The 15,423-nt window shown below is 37.0% G+C and overlaps 1 pseudogene; it reads right to left on the bottom strand.

The window, feature by feature from the left end:
• Positions 1-15,423, bottom strand: part of LOC101132165 (uncharacterized) — a 169,592-nt pseudogene that overhangs the window by 149,352 nt on the left and 4,817 nt on the right.

Raw genomic sequence — 15,423 nt, 5'->3', positions numbered from 1 at the left:
AATCTCAGAAAAAGATCACCCATAAGCTTAGTACAGGAGTATTCTGAAGTTTGACTAGTATTTTAGAGTGCTGTAGATCCTAAGATGAAAGCAGTAAGAAAGTTGAAAGAATAGTATTATTTATTCAACAGGCATGCTAGAAATCTCAGAGCTTCCCTAGTCACTATTCTCTGTCCTATGCATGTAACATAAAACTCTGCAAAATTAGAACTGAGTTCTCTGTAAAGACATTCAGAAATAAACAAGACCAGCCTTGAAGGGAAGGCCTTGTAATCCGTGGTTTATTCTCCTTTTCTCGTTATGGCTGATGGCAGATTAGAGTAGGTGCTCAGCCACGGATTCACTGAAATAATGCTTTAAAGTATACTAATTCATAGAAATCCTCCGCACTTTCAATTACAATGAAACTATCCATCCATTCCTCTAAAATTTGTGAGTATTAATCATTCTATGTTTCTAGCTTTTATTCTGCATTTGTGATCCCTTTGTACTACTTTTTCTGTTAGGATACAGTCAAGAAAACTGAAACCATGGTAGTAGGTAGGTATTTTAAAGACAGAATTGGATACCAGATGCTAGAAGGCTCTAGAAGTACTTGAGCAGGAGTAATTGTAGACATCAGTTTACCTTAAATGGGCAGAATTCAGATAGATAACAACAACAACAAAAAAGAGACTGTGGATGTTATTCATAGTGGGCTAATTTGTGTGGGAAAAAGAAGTAGGTATAAATCAATATATTCTAGTATCTGTGAGATAACAAATATGAGAAATTTTTTTCTAGGCTAGTTGGGTAAAGTTTAAAAGTGTTGTGCTTTATCCTCTAGACAACTGAGAGTAGTTGCCGTATTTAAGAAAGATAAATAAACTGTTCTGTGTGCAGGGAAGATAGAAATGGAAGACATTGGAAGCAGAGAGAAGTTAAAGGAGAATGTTCACATTATCCTAAAGTGTTAAGAACCTGAATGAAACTCATTGCAAAATCATTGCCAGGGAATACAGTGCAGGGACTGACTCTAGTAGTGGATGAGGACAACTCACAGAGAGAAATCTGACAATCCATGTTTAGCAGAGGGAAGGAAGCCAGGAATAGTTATTAATAAGTCCAAGACTTCAGTTTTGTTTTTTTGTTTTGTTTTAACTCCCAGCAAGCTAAACTTGACAATAATGTAGCTCAATTTCTCCCTACCTCATTTTCTTAATCTCTATAATCTTGCCCCAGAAAAGCCGTTTACACCCTAGCTCAGAAAATTCTGTATTAATTTGTCTTTATAAGATTGTAGGCCGGGCGCGGTGGCTCACGCCTGTAATCCCAGCACTTTGGGAGGCCGAGGTGGGCGGATCACGAGGTCAGGAGATCGAGACCACGGTGAAACCCCATCTCTACTAAAAATACAAAAAAATTAGCCGGGCGCAGTGGCGGGCGCCTGTAGTCCCAGCTACTCGGGAGGCTGAGGCAGGAGAATAGTGTGAACCCGGGAGGCGGAGCTTGCAGTGAGCCGAGATCGCGCCACTGCACTCCAGCCTGGGCGACAGAGCGAGACTCCGTCTCAAAAAAAAAAAAAAAAAAAAAAGATTGTAAAATTTTCAAAACTGTCTATTCATGATAATTAGAGAAATACAAATCAAGACCACAATGAGATGCAATCTTACACCAGGCAGAATGGCTATTACTAAAAAGTCAAAAAAATAACAGATGCTGGCGAAGTTGTGAAGAAAAAGGAATGCTTATACACTGTTGGTGGGAGTGTAAATTATTTCATCTATTGTGGAAGACAGTGTGGCAATTCCTCAAAAACCTAAAGACAGAAATAGCATTTGACCCAGCAATCCCATTACTGGGTATATACTCAAAGGAATATAAATCATTCTATTATAAAGACACATGCATGCATATGTTCACTGCAGCACTATTCACAATAGCAAAGACATAGAACCAACCAAAATGGCAATCAGTGGCACACTGGATCAAGAAAATGTGGTACATATACACCATGGAATACTATGAAGCCATGAAAAAGAACAGAGATCATGTCTTTTGCAGGGACATGGACGGAGCTAGAGGCCATTATCCTTAGCAAACTAACACAGGAACAGAAAACCAAACACCGCATGTTCTCACTTATAAGTAGGAGCTAAATGATGAGAACTCACATGGACACATAAGAGAGGAACAACACACACTGGGGACTTTCAGAGAGTGGAGACAGGGAGATGGGAGATCATCAGGAAAAATAACTAATGGGTGCTAGACTTAATACCTGGATGATGAAATAATCTGTACCATCAAAATACTGTCGTCATCTTAAAAGTAAATAGCACTATTTTATTTAATAGTTTATATTTTGGAATCCTAACCAGATATTTTTTCCTTAAATTTCAAGCACTGCATTACTTCCAAAGACATGCTATGGGTATGTGGAAATTATATCAAACATGAGTAAATTTTGTTGACCAAGACTATAGAAATAACAATACCATCATATAAAGATATGAATACAGACATTGTTGGTTGGTGAAAATTACCCCCAAATGTCCAATGCCGTGAGTATACTTTGAATAGCTACTTAGTTTGGTTTTTATTAACATTATATGAAGGTTATTTCTAAGCCTGCAGACATAATTCATAGAATATACTACTCCGATATTTGAGAATGTACTACTTAAATATTTGGATATATTTATTCCAAATATATCTCCACTGTGATTTTTTAGAAGATGCAATTGCCATCACAGTAAGATATTGCTGATTCAGGTGAAATTTTTAATTAACTAGAAAAATCAAAGAATGCAATTCTTTTTCAAGATTTCTTCAAATAAAGAAACAAGCAAGATTAGGCTGTGGTGCTGTGAATAACACCAAGAAGTATGGAGTCGGGCAAGCCTCAGGTTCAGTCACAGTTCTACTGTTAAGCAGATAATAATTCTAAGGGTGCGTTTTTGTGTCTTAGGCTTGTGGAGACCTATGGTAGCATTCCACAGATCAACATTGAGCCTACCCCACGACTATTCAACTTGCCCATTATTTGGGTAGCTTTCATATAACCAGTTAGAAAGAAAACATCTATGAAAACTACTAAAGAATTATATGTTTTAATTAAGGGTACCGAACATGGTCAAGTTAGAGAACAATACAGTAGAAACCTTCTATTCAAATATAATTGAGACCAGTTTTTTGATAGTTAATCTAAAAAATGAGTTAAGGAGGAGGATCACAGGGTTAAAAAAAACCACAAATGTAAATTAATTGGCCAATATTTTGATATAAGCCCAGGACCCTTTGATTATCACTTTATTAACTGGAGTTTCTATACATTGTCTTCTTTGTATAAATTATTATCATAACAAGTCAATTAGAATTCCAAATTTTTATTTGTTTAAAGTAGAACAAAAATTTAAAGTAACAGAAGTGCAAAAACCTTTTAGCTTATTAAAATTTTGTTATTATTCTAATTTTATCATTTTTTCTTAAAATTTTTACATTGCTTAGCCCTCACATTAATCAACTTAGCTTTTTCTAATCTTTTCAAGACCCAACATATTTTTACATAAATAACACTGCTCTATTATGACCACATCACTGATTTTATTTATGTCACCAAAGACTAACTTGAATACAACCTAAATAAACTGGCTTGTAAATAAGTTAACATAATGCCAAGTTGAGGCAATGGACATAATAGAAAACACACTGTTATTTTATAGGGAGAATGTACAGTGTCAGTTCATTTAACAAGTTAGTTAAACACAACTCAACTACAACAATGTCAATGAAAAGTAGCAAATTCTGTTTTTGCTCCATGGACTTCACAGCCAGTGAGTCCTGAGGAAGAAGAGATAATTTAAAGAGCTTCATTGGCAGGTGAATCTGTGCTTGGCCTTTTAGCTTAGAGAATGAAGCTCCATATTAAAAGCAGAAGAATAGTGAGGCATCCCATGTGAAGAAAGGAATCAGAACAGACATGCAGGGGCAAAAGTAGCCATGGTCTGCATTCTGGCTCAGGAGGACAGTATGTGTTGAAGAGCAAAGCTTAGAATGGGCTGATGCCTGTAACCTCACCCCATCTCACTGCTTTATCTACTCACAGATTGCCCAGAAAATCGGGCACCCCACAATGAGAACAGGAACTGGGCATCCCAGCTAATCTTCAGCTGGGTGGGTCTCATAGGGTGGTCAGATTTGAAAAAAATAACAATAGGCTTTGAAGAAAAAGACTTGGAGATGAAGCAGAATGCTCCTGCCAAAGCTTTCCTCAATTGACATAAGAGGAACAAGTTTATTTCCCAAATTAATTATAGTATAATTTACCAGGTATCCAAATAAATTTGTTTAGAGACTAAGAGTTTTCCCCTCAAATAATGCCTGACCATAATTTTACATATAATTCTTTTATTCAGCAAATGCTCAATGTATGTTTGTTTTATACCAAACACTTTTTAAGGAATTAGGAATACCATTGTGGATAAAATAGACAATCTTCACTAAATGCTTAGTTATGACAGGAGGCAAACAAATACACAAGAAAGAAAATAATTAAGAAATACAGTTTTATGCCTAATTATATCAGGTGATAGTAAGTGCTGTGTCCCCAAAACACTTACTCATTTTCTCAAACTATTATAAAACAGGGAAGGTGCATAAAGAGTGCTGGACATGGGACTGAAGATTCTGTTTTAAATATGGTTGCCAGGGAAGTCCTCACTGTGTAAGAACATTCCATCAAAGACTTGAAGGAGATGGGGAAGTCATCAAGTGGATGGGAAAAAGAACACTCCCAGTAACAGGACCAGCAAATGCAAAGACCAGAGGAGAAAGACTGCTTTGCTTAAGGGACAGCAAATAGGTCTCCCTGCTACAGCAGAGTAAATACAGTGGAAATGTAGAAGAGTTTTTAGTTGTAAGGCAAGAAGGGGGACCAACCATGGAGAGTCTTAGATGTCATTGTGGAGATTTCCATTTTGCTGGAGGTGAAATGGAAGCCACTGAAGGCACTTGAAATGGAGGCTGATATGGTTCACAGCTTTAATAGTCTGCTGTCTGCTGAGATAAGAATTGACTATAGGACAAAGGGTAGATCTAGGTAGTGAGATGTTACTGCAGTCACCTAGGAAAGAGCTAGGATGATTTGAACTAGAGTGGTAGTAGTAAGAGGTGGTCATATTTTGAAAATATTTTCAAAGTAGACAGGATTTGGTGATGAATTTGGCATGTGATGTGAGTCAAATTTCATAGCCTGAGCCAAGCATCCCTATTTAATTACGTTTAATATAATGGAAAAGGTGGGGGAAAATGGATTAAGAAAAGAAAGAAGTTTGGCATGGGAAACAGTAAGGTGAAGAAACCAGTAGGGATGTTAGATATCTAAATCTGAGTTCAGGAGTTTTGAATGCATAGAAAATTTGATCGTTAGCATGGGGCTAGTATTTGAAACCATGAGACTGGACAAGATCATTTTAGTTTAGTGTATTTCCACAGATTATATTTCAAGCATCATGCTAGATACTTTAACGTTTGGCCATTTTAAAAGCCCCTTGGTAAATTTCACAGGAATGAGGATTTGACTGACCTGTTTTTCTCAGCTGTCTGACCTCAGTAGGATGCATTATTGTATTGTATTTAATTCCCTATAAAATTCCAAAATATCAAAATAAGGCCTGTATTTATTAGCAGGATTTTTCAGATAGAACTATACTACAGATAGAACTATACTACTTAATTTCACAGAAATATCCTTCCCTGGGGTGATGATACTATTATATTACCAGTCATGAAGTCATGCTAACTTGTAGGCAACAACGGAGCTCACATTTTGATCTAAGCTAATTTGCATGAATTACTTAAATTATGAAAATGCACACTTTCAGGGGGCAGACAGATTTTATTAATTCTGAATTATGTCAAACTATCACTTAATAATTCTCAAGGGCCCAACTCTGGCAAAACCAGATGCTGCAGTGTATGTGTTTCCTATTCTCTTCCAACTTTTTTCATCATGGTTCATCAGCAAATGCTATGAAGTCTAATTAATTTAATTAATGGATCTCAGGGCCATTGGACAATGCATTTACATGAATTGCTCTGTGAAGGAGCTCTGTCTTGCTCTCTCGCTCTCTCTGCCCCCCCCCTTTCTCCCCCTCTTTCTCTTTCAAGAGCAAAACATTTTGGTGAGCTCCAGTTAACTGGCTGAACTAAGCAGCGATCTCTCAGGTAATGACGCACTGCTAACAAACCTCAGCATAGACTATAACACTACCACTAAAGCTTCTGTTCATGTTGTTCTAGGGCTAATAAAATGGAATATTGTAATCTAGCTCTGAGGAAATTTGAGATTGTCTCATGTTTTCTCAGTTAAACCAGAAAATAATTAATTATAGGGAAGGGACAAGAATTGCCATGGCAGAGCCAGGCTGAGAAATAATTTCTGTTCATTCTCAATGTATTATCTGCTTTGTCCCTAGAGGCTCCCTTTTGTTACTCTTATATCAAAATCCCACTAAATTTTCCTGCCATCTCAACTCAAAAATCATACCTACAAAAGAGCTAAAGTTTTCATCTTTTTGCTTTTGCAAAAACTCTGTGCCAGCTATGAGAGTATAAGCTTTATAGTTATATATAGATGTTTTTATTTATAATATTTCTCCTGCAAAACAGGATTAGAGAAAGTGAACCAAAAAGAACATGTAATAAGATGAATAATGAATAGAAAAATAAATTGCTCTAAAGACAAAGTAAAGGAAACTATAAAAGGGAGATGACTAGAACTATTTAGCAAGAAGAGACCTCATTCTTTCCATCAAATAGTGTGGTGTAATTTGCACAATGCACCCAATGGTTAATGAACACATATTTGTTGAGGATAGCATTAATAAATAATACAACCAATGAAAAACTAATACAAAAGATTTTTACTCTGCAGGAAGTAACTATTAGGTAGGTATTGTAAATTCTAACTTTAAAAGGTAGAGGAAAATATATATTGATCTGACTCATAAATTCAACAGGAAGACACAGAGTAACAATTACTGCAGGTGAATTTCAGCTCTCAGTCTATCTACCAACCAGTGTCACCAGGAACCTTCTTCAGACGCATGTATCCAACTGCTTATTTATCTTTTGCACCTGAATATCCCTCAGATACCTCCATTTAATTCATCTTCTTCCTCCAAACTAGACAGTATCCAAGCAGATCCAGAGAACTGTGAAGAGCTATTCTAGTCTCCGCCCTCTCCCCTGTTGCTGATCCAGTTAAGAGGGCCAAAGAATGTAGTTGAGGACATCAGCTCTGTATCTAGTAGCATTTAGTTTTAACTTCATCCCTTAACTTAAAATTGGCATGCCCTTCAGTAAGCAATTTAACTCCTCTGAATATGAATTGATAAAAGTAAAAAAAAAAATTTACAAAATTAATTGTAGTGAGGATTAAAATATCATGTTTGGTACATCATGAGCTCTCAATAAACAGTTGTAGTATTGTTATTCAAACTGGTATACACACTATCACTTCTCCTTCCTTTTAGATCTGTTTTTTTTTTCCTTCTGTTCTCACTTCTGAATGTCCCAACCCAATCTCTCTTCCTCTATCACCTTTTTAGGAAATCCATCCCCACGCCACTCACCCCACCACTCCTCACACTCCTTTCTCTCCTACCCTGGCCTCCACCACAGCTCCTCCATCCCCACCTGTAATCCAGCCTCTAAACCACTATCAGGGCTGTGGTTCTGAGGTGCAAATCTCATCATGTTGTACCTTATAACATCTTTGAATGACACCTATTTGTCTCATGATAAATTCTAAACTCCTTAGTTTTATGTGGACCGTGACCATTTTTTATCTGACCCTGTCCGTCGCTCCCTAATTCTCATTTCTCTCCAGCAAATACTCCACCCTTGTACTGAGCAACGTGCCTCTACTTTCATCTCTTCATACTTATATTTTTTCCTTGATCCTTAACTTTGCTCACAATGTTCCTGCCATCTGGAATGGCATTTTCCCTACTGGCCCGGAAAATTTGACTATTCCTTTGTGACGGAATTCAGTTTTCACTTCCCCGTGAGTGACCTTCTTAGGACAAATTGACAGTATCTTATATTGTAGTCCCACAGTCCAATAGGCAGTCTTCAAGTGTCCAATATGACAGTGCACGATATTTGTTTATACGCCTATTTCCCCCACCGGCTTTGAGAATCTTGAGAGGTTGTTGTAACCTTTTGTATCTCCAGTGTCTAGCAGAGCATGCATCTATTTGTGTTTTGAATGAGTGAGTGAATTAATGAATGATGAGAAAGTAATGACCTATGTTTTGTCTCTACCTCTTACATGAGATTATAAATAGACTGATTCAACTGAAGATTCCAGGTCCTATTCCTTTTGCTGTTGTTATCGTATATGTTAGCAAAAAGCTTCATCCTTTCCAAAAATTTCTTCAGTGGTAGCAATAAATTCAGTGTCTTCTGGAAGCAACATTGTGCTCTCTTTCTCTCTCTCTCTCTCTGATTTGCCTATTGCTACTTTGAATAGTATGTGTTTACGACTTTATAATTTGTTACAATACATGTAATAGGAGCCCTGCTATTTCTTCATAAGTGGTTATAAAAAATATTCATACTTGCTTATGTTTTGTGAACATCTATATGTGGTGGAGCACATGTTATTATAATCTTATTTTAAGTGGAAATATAGATTAAAGGATTTTCTCTTACTGTTCTTAATGTAAAGCTTCTAAATTAGATATACAAAAGCGCTCATCTAGAAGCTAATGGAACCACAAGCAAAACACAGAAAAAGGCTTACCAAGAACAAATTATAACAAACGTTAGTTTTATTGCAATAGAATTACTGAATTAGTACATGATGGAACAAAAGATCTATAACAAGTTTAGATGTCAGTAATTTATTGGACATGGATTGTATATACTGTACCCACAAAATTCTATCAAATTGTTTCTATTTCAAGAAATTTTCAGTTTATTCATGTTCAACACAAAAGTTAATTATACATGAAATATAAACTGAATGGAAAACATTGGCATTGTATTTCCTGGCTTTCTGGGAAGAATGTGGGAGTAGGGTTAACACAGAAATGCAAGAGAAAGCTCTTGACTACTCTCCTTGTTCCCAGGATAGGACAAAATACACACGGCCAAGAATGAGAAAAGTAGGACAAAACCCAATGTAGTCAAGAGAGTTATGACCCTGAGGTGTGAGGTAAGATCTGGCCCTGGGAATGTTGACTGACACTGCAATATTTAGTGTCTAGACTGGAATGATTAGATATGAAGTGGGTTAACTTGGAGTCTTTAGAGATGGCGCTATTCCCAGAAAGATAAATGAGATCCAGTCCTAGGACAAAAGGACAAACATCATTGGTCGGAAAAAGAAAAAATGATTGATTTAGAAAAGAGAGAAAGAGAAACCAATGTAGAGGAGAAGAAGAAATCCCAAGGATGGAGACCAAAGGGTTTGCCAGACAGTCTGTTCCTTGGGAATGTGAGTTACACAGCAACCTAGAAGATGATGCTACTTCCAAGCCCATGATTCTGTCTCCATGACTTAGGACACTAGTCACAAAAAAATAGAACACACCTTTCTCTTTCTAGATATCATTGTCAGTTGAAGAACTGCTACTCATGGCCTGCTAGAGTGAAACTCATTGGCTCTAGGAATGAATGAAATTGGACCTGCTGGAGGCTTTTAATTATTATGTGGGCATCAGAACTGATGAGGATTGATGTGGATGTTATTTCAATAAAGTGTTAGAAACAATTCATATATGAAAAATTTACTTTTTCTTAATTTATAAATACACTAATATAGTATTTCAATGTTGTTATTCAAATTAAAGACCATGTCAGTTCTTAGACACAATCTCTCACTGTGTATTAATCGCAATAAGGCATTGCAATAACCACATATATATTTTATATATATATAAATTAATAGACATTACTTTTTGAGCTGTTTTAGGTTTACAGACGGTATTAGTGAAAATTAAAGTGCGTAACCATAGACTCTCTCACCCCACCCCCATTTCTCCTATTTTTAACATCTTATGGTATTTTTAACATTAGCATGTTACATTTGTTACAAGTGATGAGCCAATGTTGATAAATTATTTTTATCTAAAGTTCATAATTATATTAGGGTTCACTCTTTGTGGTGTCCATTTTATGGATTTTAACAGGGTGTAATAAGATGTACCCACCATGACAATGTTACACAGAATAATAGTTTCACTGCCTTAAAAATCCCCTGTGCTCTACCTAGTTATTCCTCCTTTCTTTCCTCCCCAGGAACCCCCGGAAATGACTGATCTTTTTACCGTCTCCACAGTTCTGCCCTTTTCAAAATGTCATATACTTGAAACCACATAGTGTGTAGGCTTTCATATTGGCTTCTTTCACTCAGTAATATGCATTTAAGGTTCTTCCATGCCTTTTTGTGGCTTGATAGCTCTTTTTCTATACAGAACTGATTAATATTCCATTATATGGCTACACCATAGAGTGTTGGTCCATTTGCCTATTGAAAGGTATCTTGGTTGTTTGTTTTGGTAATTATGAATAACACTGCTATAAACATTTGTGTGCATGTTTTATGTGGGCATAAGTTTTCAACTCATTTGGCAAATACCAAGGAGCACAATTATGGAATCATAGGCTAAGAGTGTGCTTAGTTTCATAAGAAACTGCTAAGTTGTCTTCCAAAGTGGATGTTCCATTTTGCATCCCCACTAGCAATGAGTAAGTTATTTCTGCTCATTGTTTTTACCAGCTCTCAGTAGTGTTGGTATTTTGGATTTTGGCCATTATAATAGCTATGCAGTGGCATCTCACTGTTTTAGTTTGCAATTTTCCAATGACATATGATATTGAGCATCTTTTCATGTGCTTATTTACCATTAGTAATATGTTGCCATCAGTAACTTTCCTTTCCCTTTCCATTGCCGGTGAGATCTAGCATTTTTTTTTTTTTTTTTGAGACACAGTCTCGCTCTGTCACGCATGCTGGAGTGTAGTGGTGCAATCTCAGCTCACTGCAACCTCCACCTCCCAGGTTCAAGTGATTCTCCCTGCCTCAGCCTCCTGAGTAGCTAGGATTATAGGCACCCGCCACCACGCCTGGCTAATTTTTTTTTTTTTTTTTTTTAGTAGAGACGGGCTTTCGCCATGTTGGCAGGGCTGGTCTTGAACTCCTAACTTAGATGATCTGCCGTCCTCAGCCTCCCAAAGTGCTGGGATTACAGGCATGAGCCACCACACCTGGCCATATCCAGTATTTCTTAATGGAAACTAAAACTTCACCAGTTACCACATTTTTCCCCATATATTTGTAATAAGTTCCAATGTCTGATAAGGCAAGTGCAACCCTTTGCATTTTTAAAAATTAATCAAGTTATTTATTAAAAATTAATATTCTATGCACATTTTAGAATCAAATATTTTATTAAAATCAATGACCATATTAGATTTATTGGAAAAAATAATGTAATTTAATATTAAGTTATCACATTCATTAACATGATAATTCTCTACTTATTTGGATTTCCTTTAAGATCAATTCCTAAAATTTTCTATATAGATGGTTTTAGGGTTTTTTTTTTTGTAGCTTAACTACAAGATACTTTGTAGTGTCTGAATTTTTATTACAGTTTTACACCTTCAATTCAATTATTGCTGATATGGATGAACTTTTTTTTCAGAATCTATTTTAGATTTAGTGGGTACATATGCAGGTTACATGGGATACTGCTTGATGCTCAGATTTGGAGTACAAATGTATCCATTAACCAGATGGTGAACGTAGCATGCAATACTTTTTCAACCCTTGTCCTTCTCCTTCCATCCCTCATCTAATAGTCTGTTACTTTGTACTGTTTGCTATTATAAATTGGGGGGAAGCCATTATTATTATATATTAGCTTCAGAACAACTAGATTCAAGTCACGAAAACAATTTCGCACAAACAACTTTAGGAAACACTGCTTTGAAAACGGTAATCTGAATTATACCTGAAGCCACAGAAGCCAAATATTTACTAAAGGTTCTTTTAAGAAAAACAAGTTGGCCGGGCACGGTGGCTCATGCCTATAATCCCAGCACTTTGGGAGGCCAAGGTGGGTGGATCACGAGGTCAGGAGATTGAGACCACCCTGGCCAACATGGTGAAACCCTGTCTCTACTAAAATAAAATATAAAAATTAGCGGGCATGGTGGCACGAGCCTGTAGTCCCAGCTACTCAGGAGGCTGACGCAGGGGAATGGCTTGAACCAGGGAGGCGGAGGTTGCAGTGAGCTGAGACTGCACCACTGCACTCCAGCCTGGTGACAGAGCAAGACTTTGTCTCAAAAGAAAAAAAAAAGAAAAAAACAAATTGTATGGAAGGAGGACATCATTAACAGTATATCTCTTCAATAATGGTTTATTTTACTATTCTCATTCTTCTCATTCCTCTCTTACTATGTCCCAAATCTCTTCACAGGCTAAAAGAAACTCTTCAAAATTAATCCTATTCATAAAGAACAGCACTTACTGAGTATTGCATTTTCTTCTTCAAATTCTTCAGCATACATTGGGAATACACCCTGTGGACCATTTTTATGTTTTTAGTTTTGGGTTTTTTTTTTTTTTTTTTGGCTAAAGAAACTGCAAAAAAAGATTTAGAACCTCATTCTATTAGGTTAGTATTTATCTAGTAAACTTCAGCATGAGCAAAATAAAATACATGTTGTTGCTCTGGACTGAACCCCCTCAAAACCATATTTTAAAAATTATAAAAATAAATTAACTGAAATCATGTTTTTAAAAATCTTGTAGATGAAAAGATATGATACATAGTAGGTTTAAGTACCTATTTCAACGGTTCCCAAAGTGGGGCCCTCAGATGCCCAGGTCCAAACTATTTTAACAGGAATACTAACATGGTGACATTTGCTGTAAGGGTGCAAATACAATAGTGGGTAAAAATGCTGGTACTTCAGCACAAACAAAGGCAGTAACACCAAACTAGCCATGGTATTCTTCACTATGCACAGGAAAGGTTTAAAAAGGAAGGGCAGGCTGGGCATGGTGTCCCACGCCTGTGACCCCAGCACTTTGGGAAGCTGAGGCAAGTGGATCACTTGAGGTCAGGAGTTTGAGATCAGCCTGGCCAACATGGTGAAACTCCATCTCTACAAAAAGTACAAAATTTAGCTGGACATGGTGGTTGCATACCTGTAGTCCCAGCTACTTGGAAGGCTGAGGTAGGAGGATTGAGACCAGAAGGTGGAGGCTACCGTGAGCTGTGATCATGCTACTGCACTCCAGCATGGGTGACAGAACAAGGCCCTGTTGGAAAATAAAAAGAATGTCTATGATGAAGCAGTGAAAATTGTACTACATCTTCATCCTTGAATATGTCTTTTTAATATTTCAAGGGATGAAACTGGAAGTACACATGAGCATATCTACAGACTGCCTGAGAAAAAACCCTCGTGTGACTAAGTTGTGAAGTGAATTAACCACTTTAATGGAATACCATTTTTACTTGAAAGCATGACTGACAAACAATGTTATTTCAACTTGGGTTTTTGGGAGACATTTTCTCAAAAAATGAGATTTTGTCAATTAAAGAAAGACAGACCATAATAAAATTCAATAATAAAATTCAAGCTTTTGAACAAAAAATTAGAATTTTAGAAAACTTATATACACCATAGCTTTCCAAAAGTATTCTGATGAGATTGATGGTGATATTGATGAATGTATTTTGATATTGTATAATCAAATGTATCAACATGTAGAAGATCTCGGTGAACCATTATTTTCTAAATGACCAATGCACGATGTTATAATATCATGCAAGGGTAAAAGATCCAAAGTTCAAGAAAAACCAAGTTTTGATGGAGTATCAAAAAAGAAGCCTAGGCAACATGGCAAAACCCTGTCTCTATAAAAAGATACAAAAAATTAGCCAGGTGTGGTGATACACACCTGTAGTCCCAACTACTCTGGAGGCTGAGGTGGGAGGATCACCTGAGTCCCCAGAGACTGAGGCTGCAGTGAGCTGTGATTACACCACTGCATTCCAGCCTGGGCAACAGAGCAAGACCCCATCTAAAAAATATATATATATTATTTTATATATATATATATCTCCACAATAATCTAAAATGGCTATCTGTATGAGATTGGACATTGTTCACATTTTTTCAAGCAAATATCACACAATAAATTGAATGCAGATGAAAACGACATACCAAACATCAAAGAAATTTGCAAAAAACGTTAAGATTGTGCTACTTTGGGTTTAGAAATGTTTTCATAAAAGCATTTATAACAATATGTGATGAGCTTTTAAAGAATAGTTTAAATATTTCTGATTTAATTTCTAGTGATAAATACCAATAGATATAACCTACATAAACCAAAGCTCCTTGGGCCCTCAATATATTTTTAAGAGTATAAAGGAGTCCTGATTCCAAAACTTTGAGAATTGCTGCCTTCCCCTCCACTTACCTTCCTTCCCTAGAATTTCTTCCTTGGAAGAAACATCCCTTTGCCATTCCATATTAACTTACAGAGTTCCATTGAGGCCGGTTTTGCTACCTCCCTCCCATCTTTCCACCTCCCTCTCTTGACACAAAATCCGACCAGCCCGCCCCATTTCCAGTGATTAGCTGTCAAGGTGGGCTAAGCCAAGAAAATCTGGGTTTTCCCTGGGACTAAACCTCTCTTTCTGGGAGATCTGGAATCACAGGGACAAGGTTGGCCACCTTGGGGTAGTCAGAATTCATCTTGCCTAAATGCGGAGAGGTTGGCAAGTTTCTAGAAAGCCAAACTGCTTTCTAGAAAGTCAAAGATAATTATACTTTGTGCCATGACTGTGAGACTGCCCATTTTATTGCACACTTTCTAACATTCTTACCAAACTGATAAATACAAACTGGTACCTAGAAGAAAAAAAGGCCGGGCATGGTGGCTCACACCTGTAATCCCAGCATTTTGGGAGGCCAAAGCAGGTGGATCACCTGAGGTCAGGAGTTTGAGATCAGCCTGGCCAACATGGTGAAACCCCATCTCTACTAAAACTAGAAAAATTAGCCGGCGTGGTGGCAGGCACCTGTAATCCCAGCTACCTGGGAGGCTGAGGCAGGAGAATCGCTTGAACCCAGGAGGCAGATGTTGCAGTGAGCTGAGATCATGCCATTGCACTCCAGCCTGGGTGACAAAAGCAAGACTAAGTCTCAAAAAAAAAAAACAAAAAAAACTTTCCATACAATATAATTTGTTCCATCTCTAGAAACCAATTCAGCAATGAGAACTGAAAGCCACCACTTGGAAGGTTTCAAGTATTCAGCTCTACCTATTGATGTCTAAAGCATTAGTTAAGGTAGAAACACACACACACATAGCCTATGTATTCAGTACCAGGAAACATGACT

This window comes from Gorilla gorilla, chromosome 16 (genome assembly GCF_029281585.2).
Source record: "Gorilla gorilla gorilla isolate KB3781 chromosome 16, NHGRI_mGorGor1-v2.1_pri, whole genome shotgun sequence".
Classification (NCBI taxonomy): domain Eukaryota; kingdom Metazoa; phylum Chordata; class Mammalia; order Primates; family Hominidae; genus Gorilla; species Gorilla gorilla.
The sequence above is the reverse complement of the archived record's forward strand: the minus strand, read 5'-3'. Positions and strand labels throughout refer to the sequence as shown.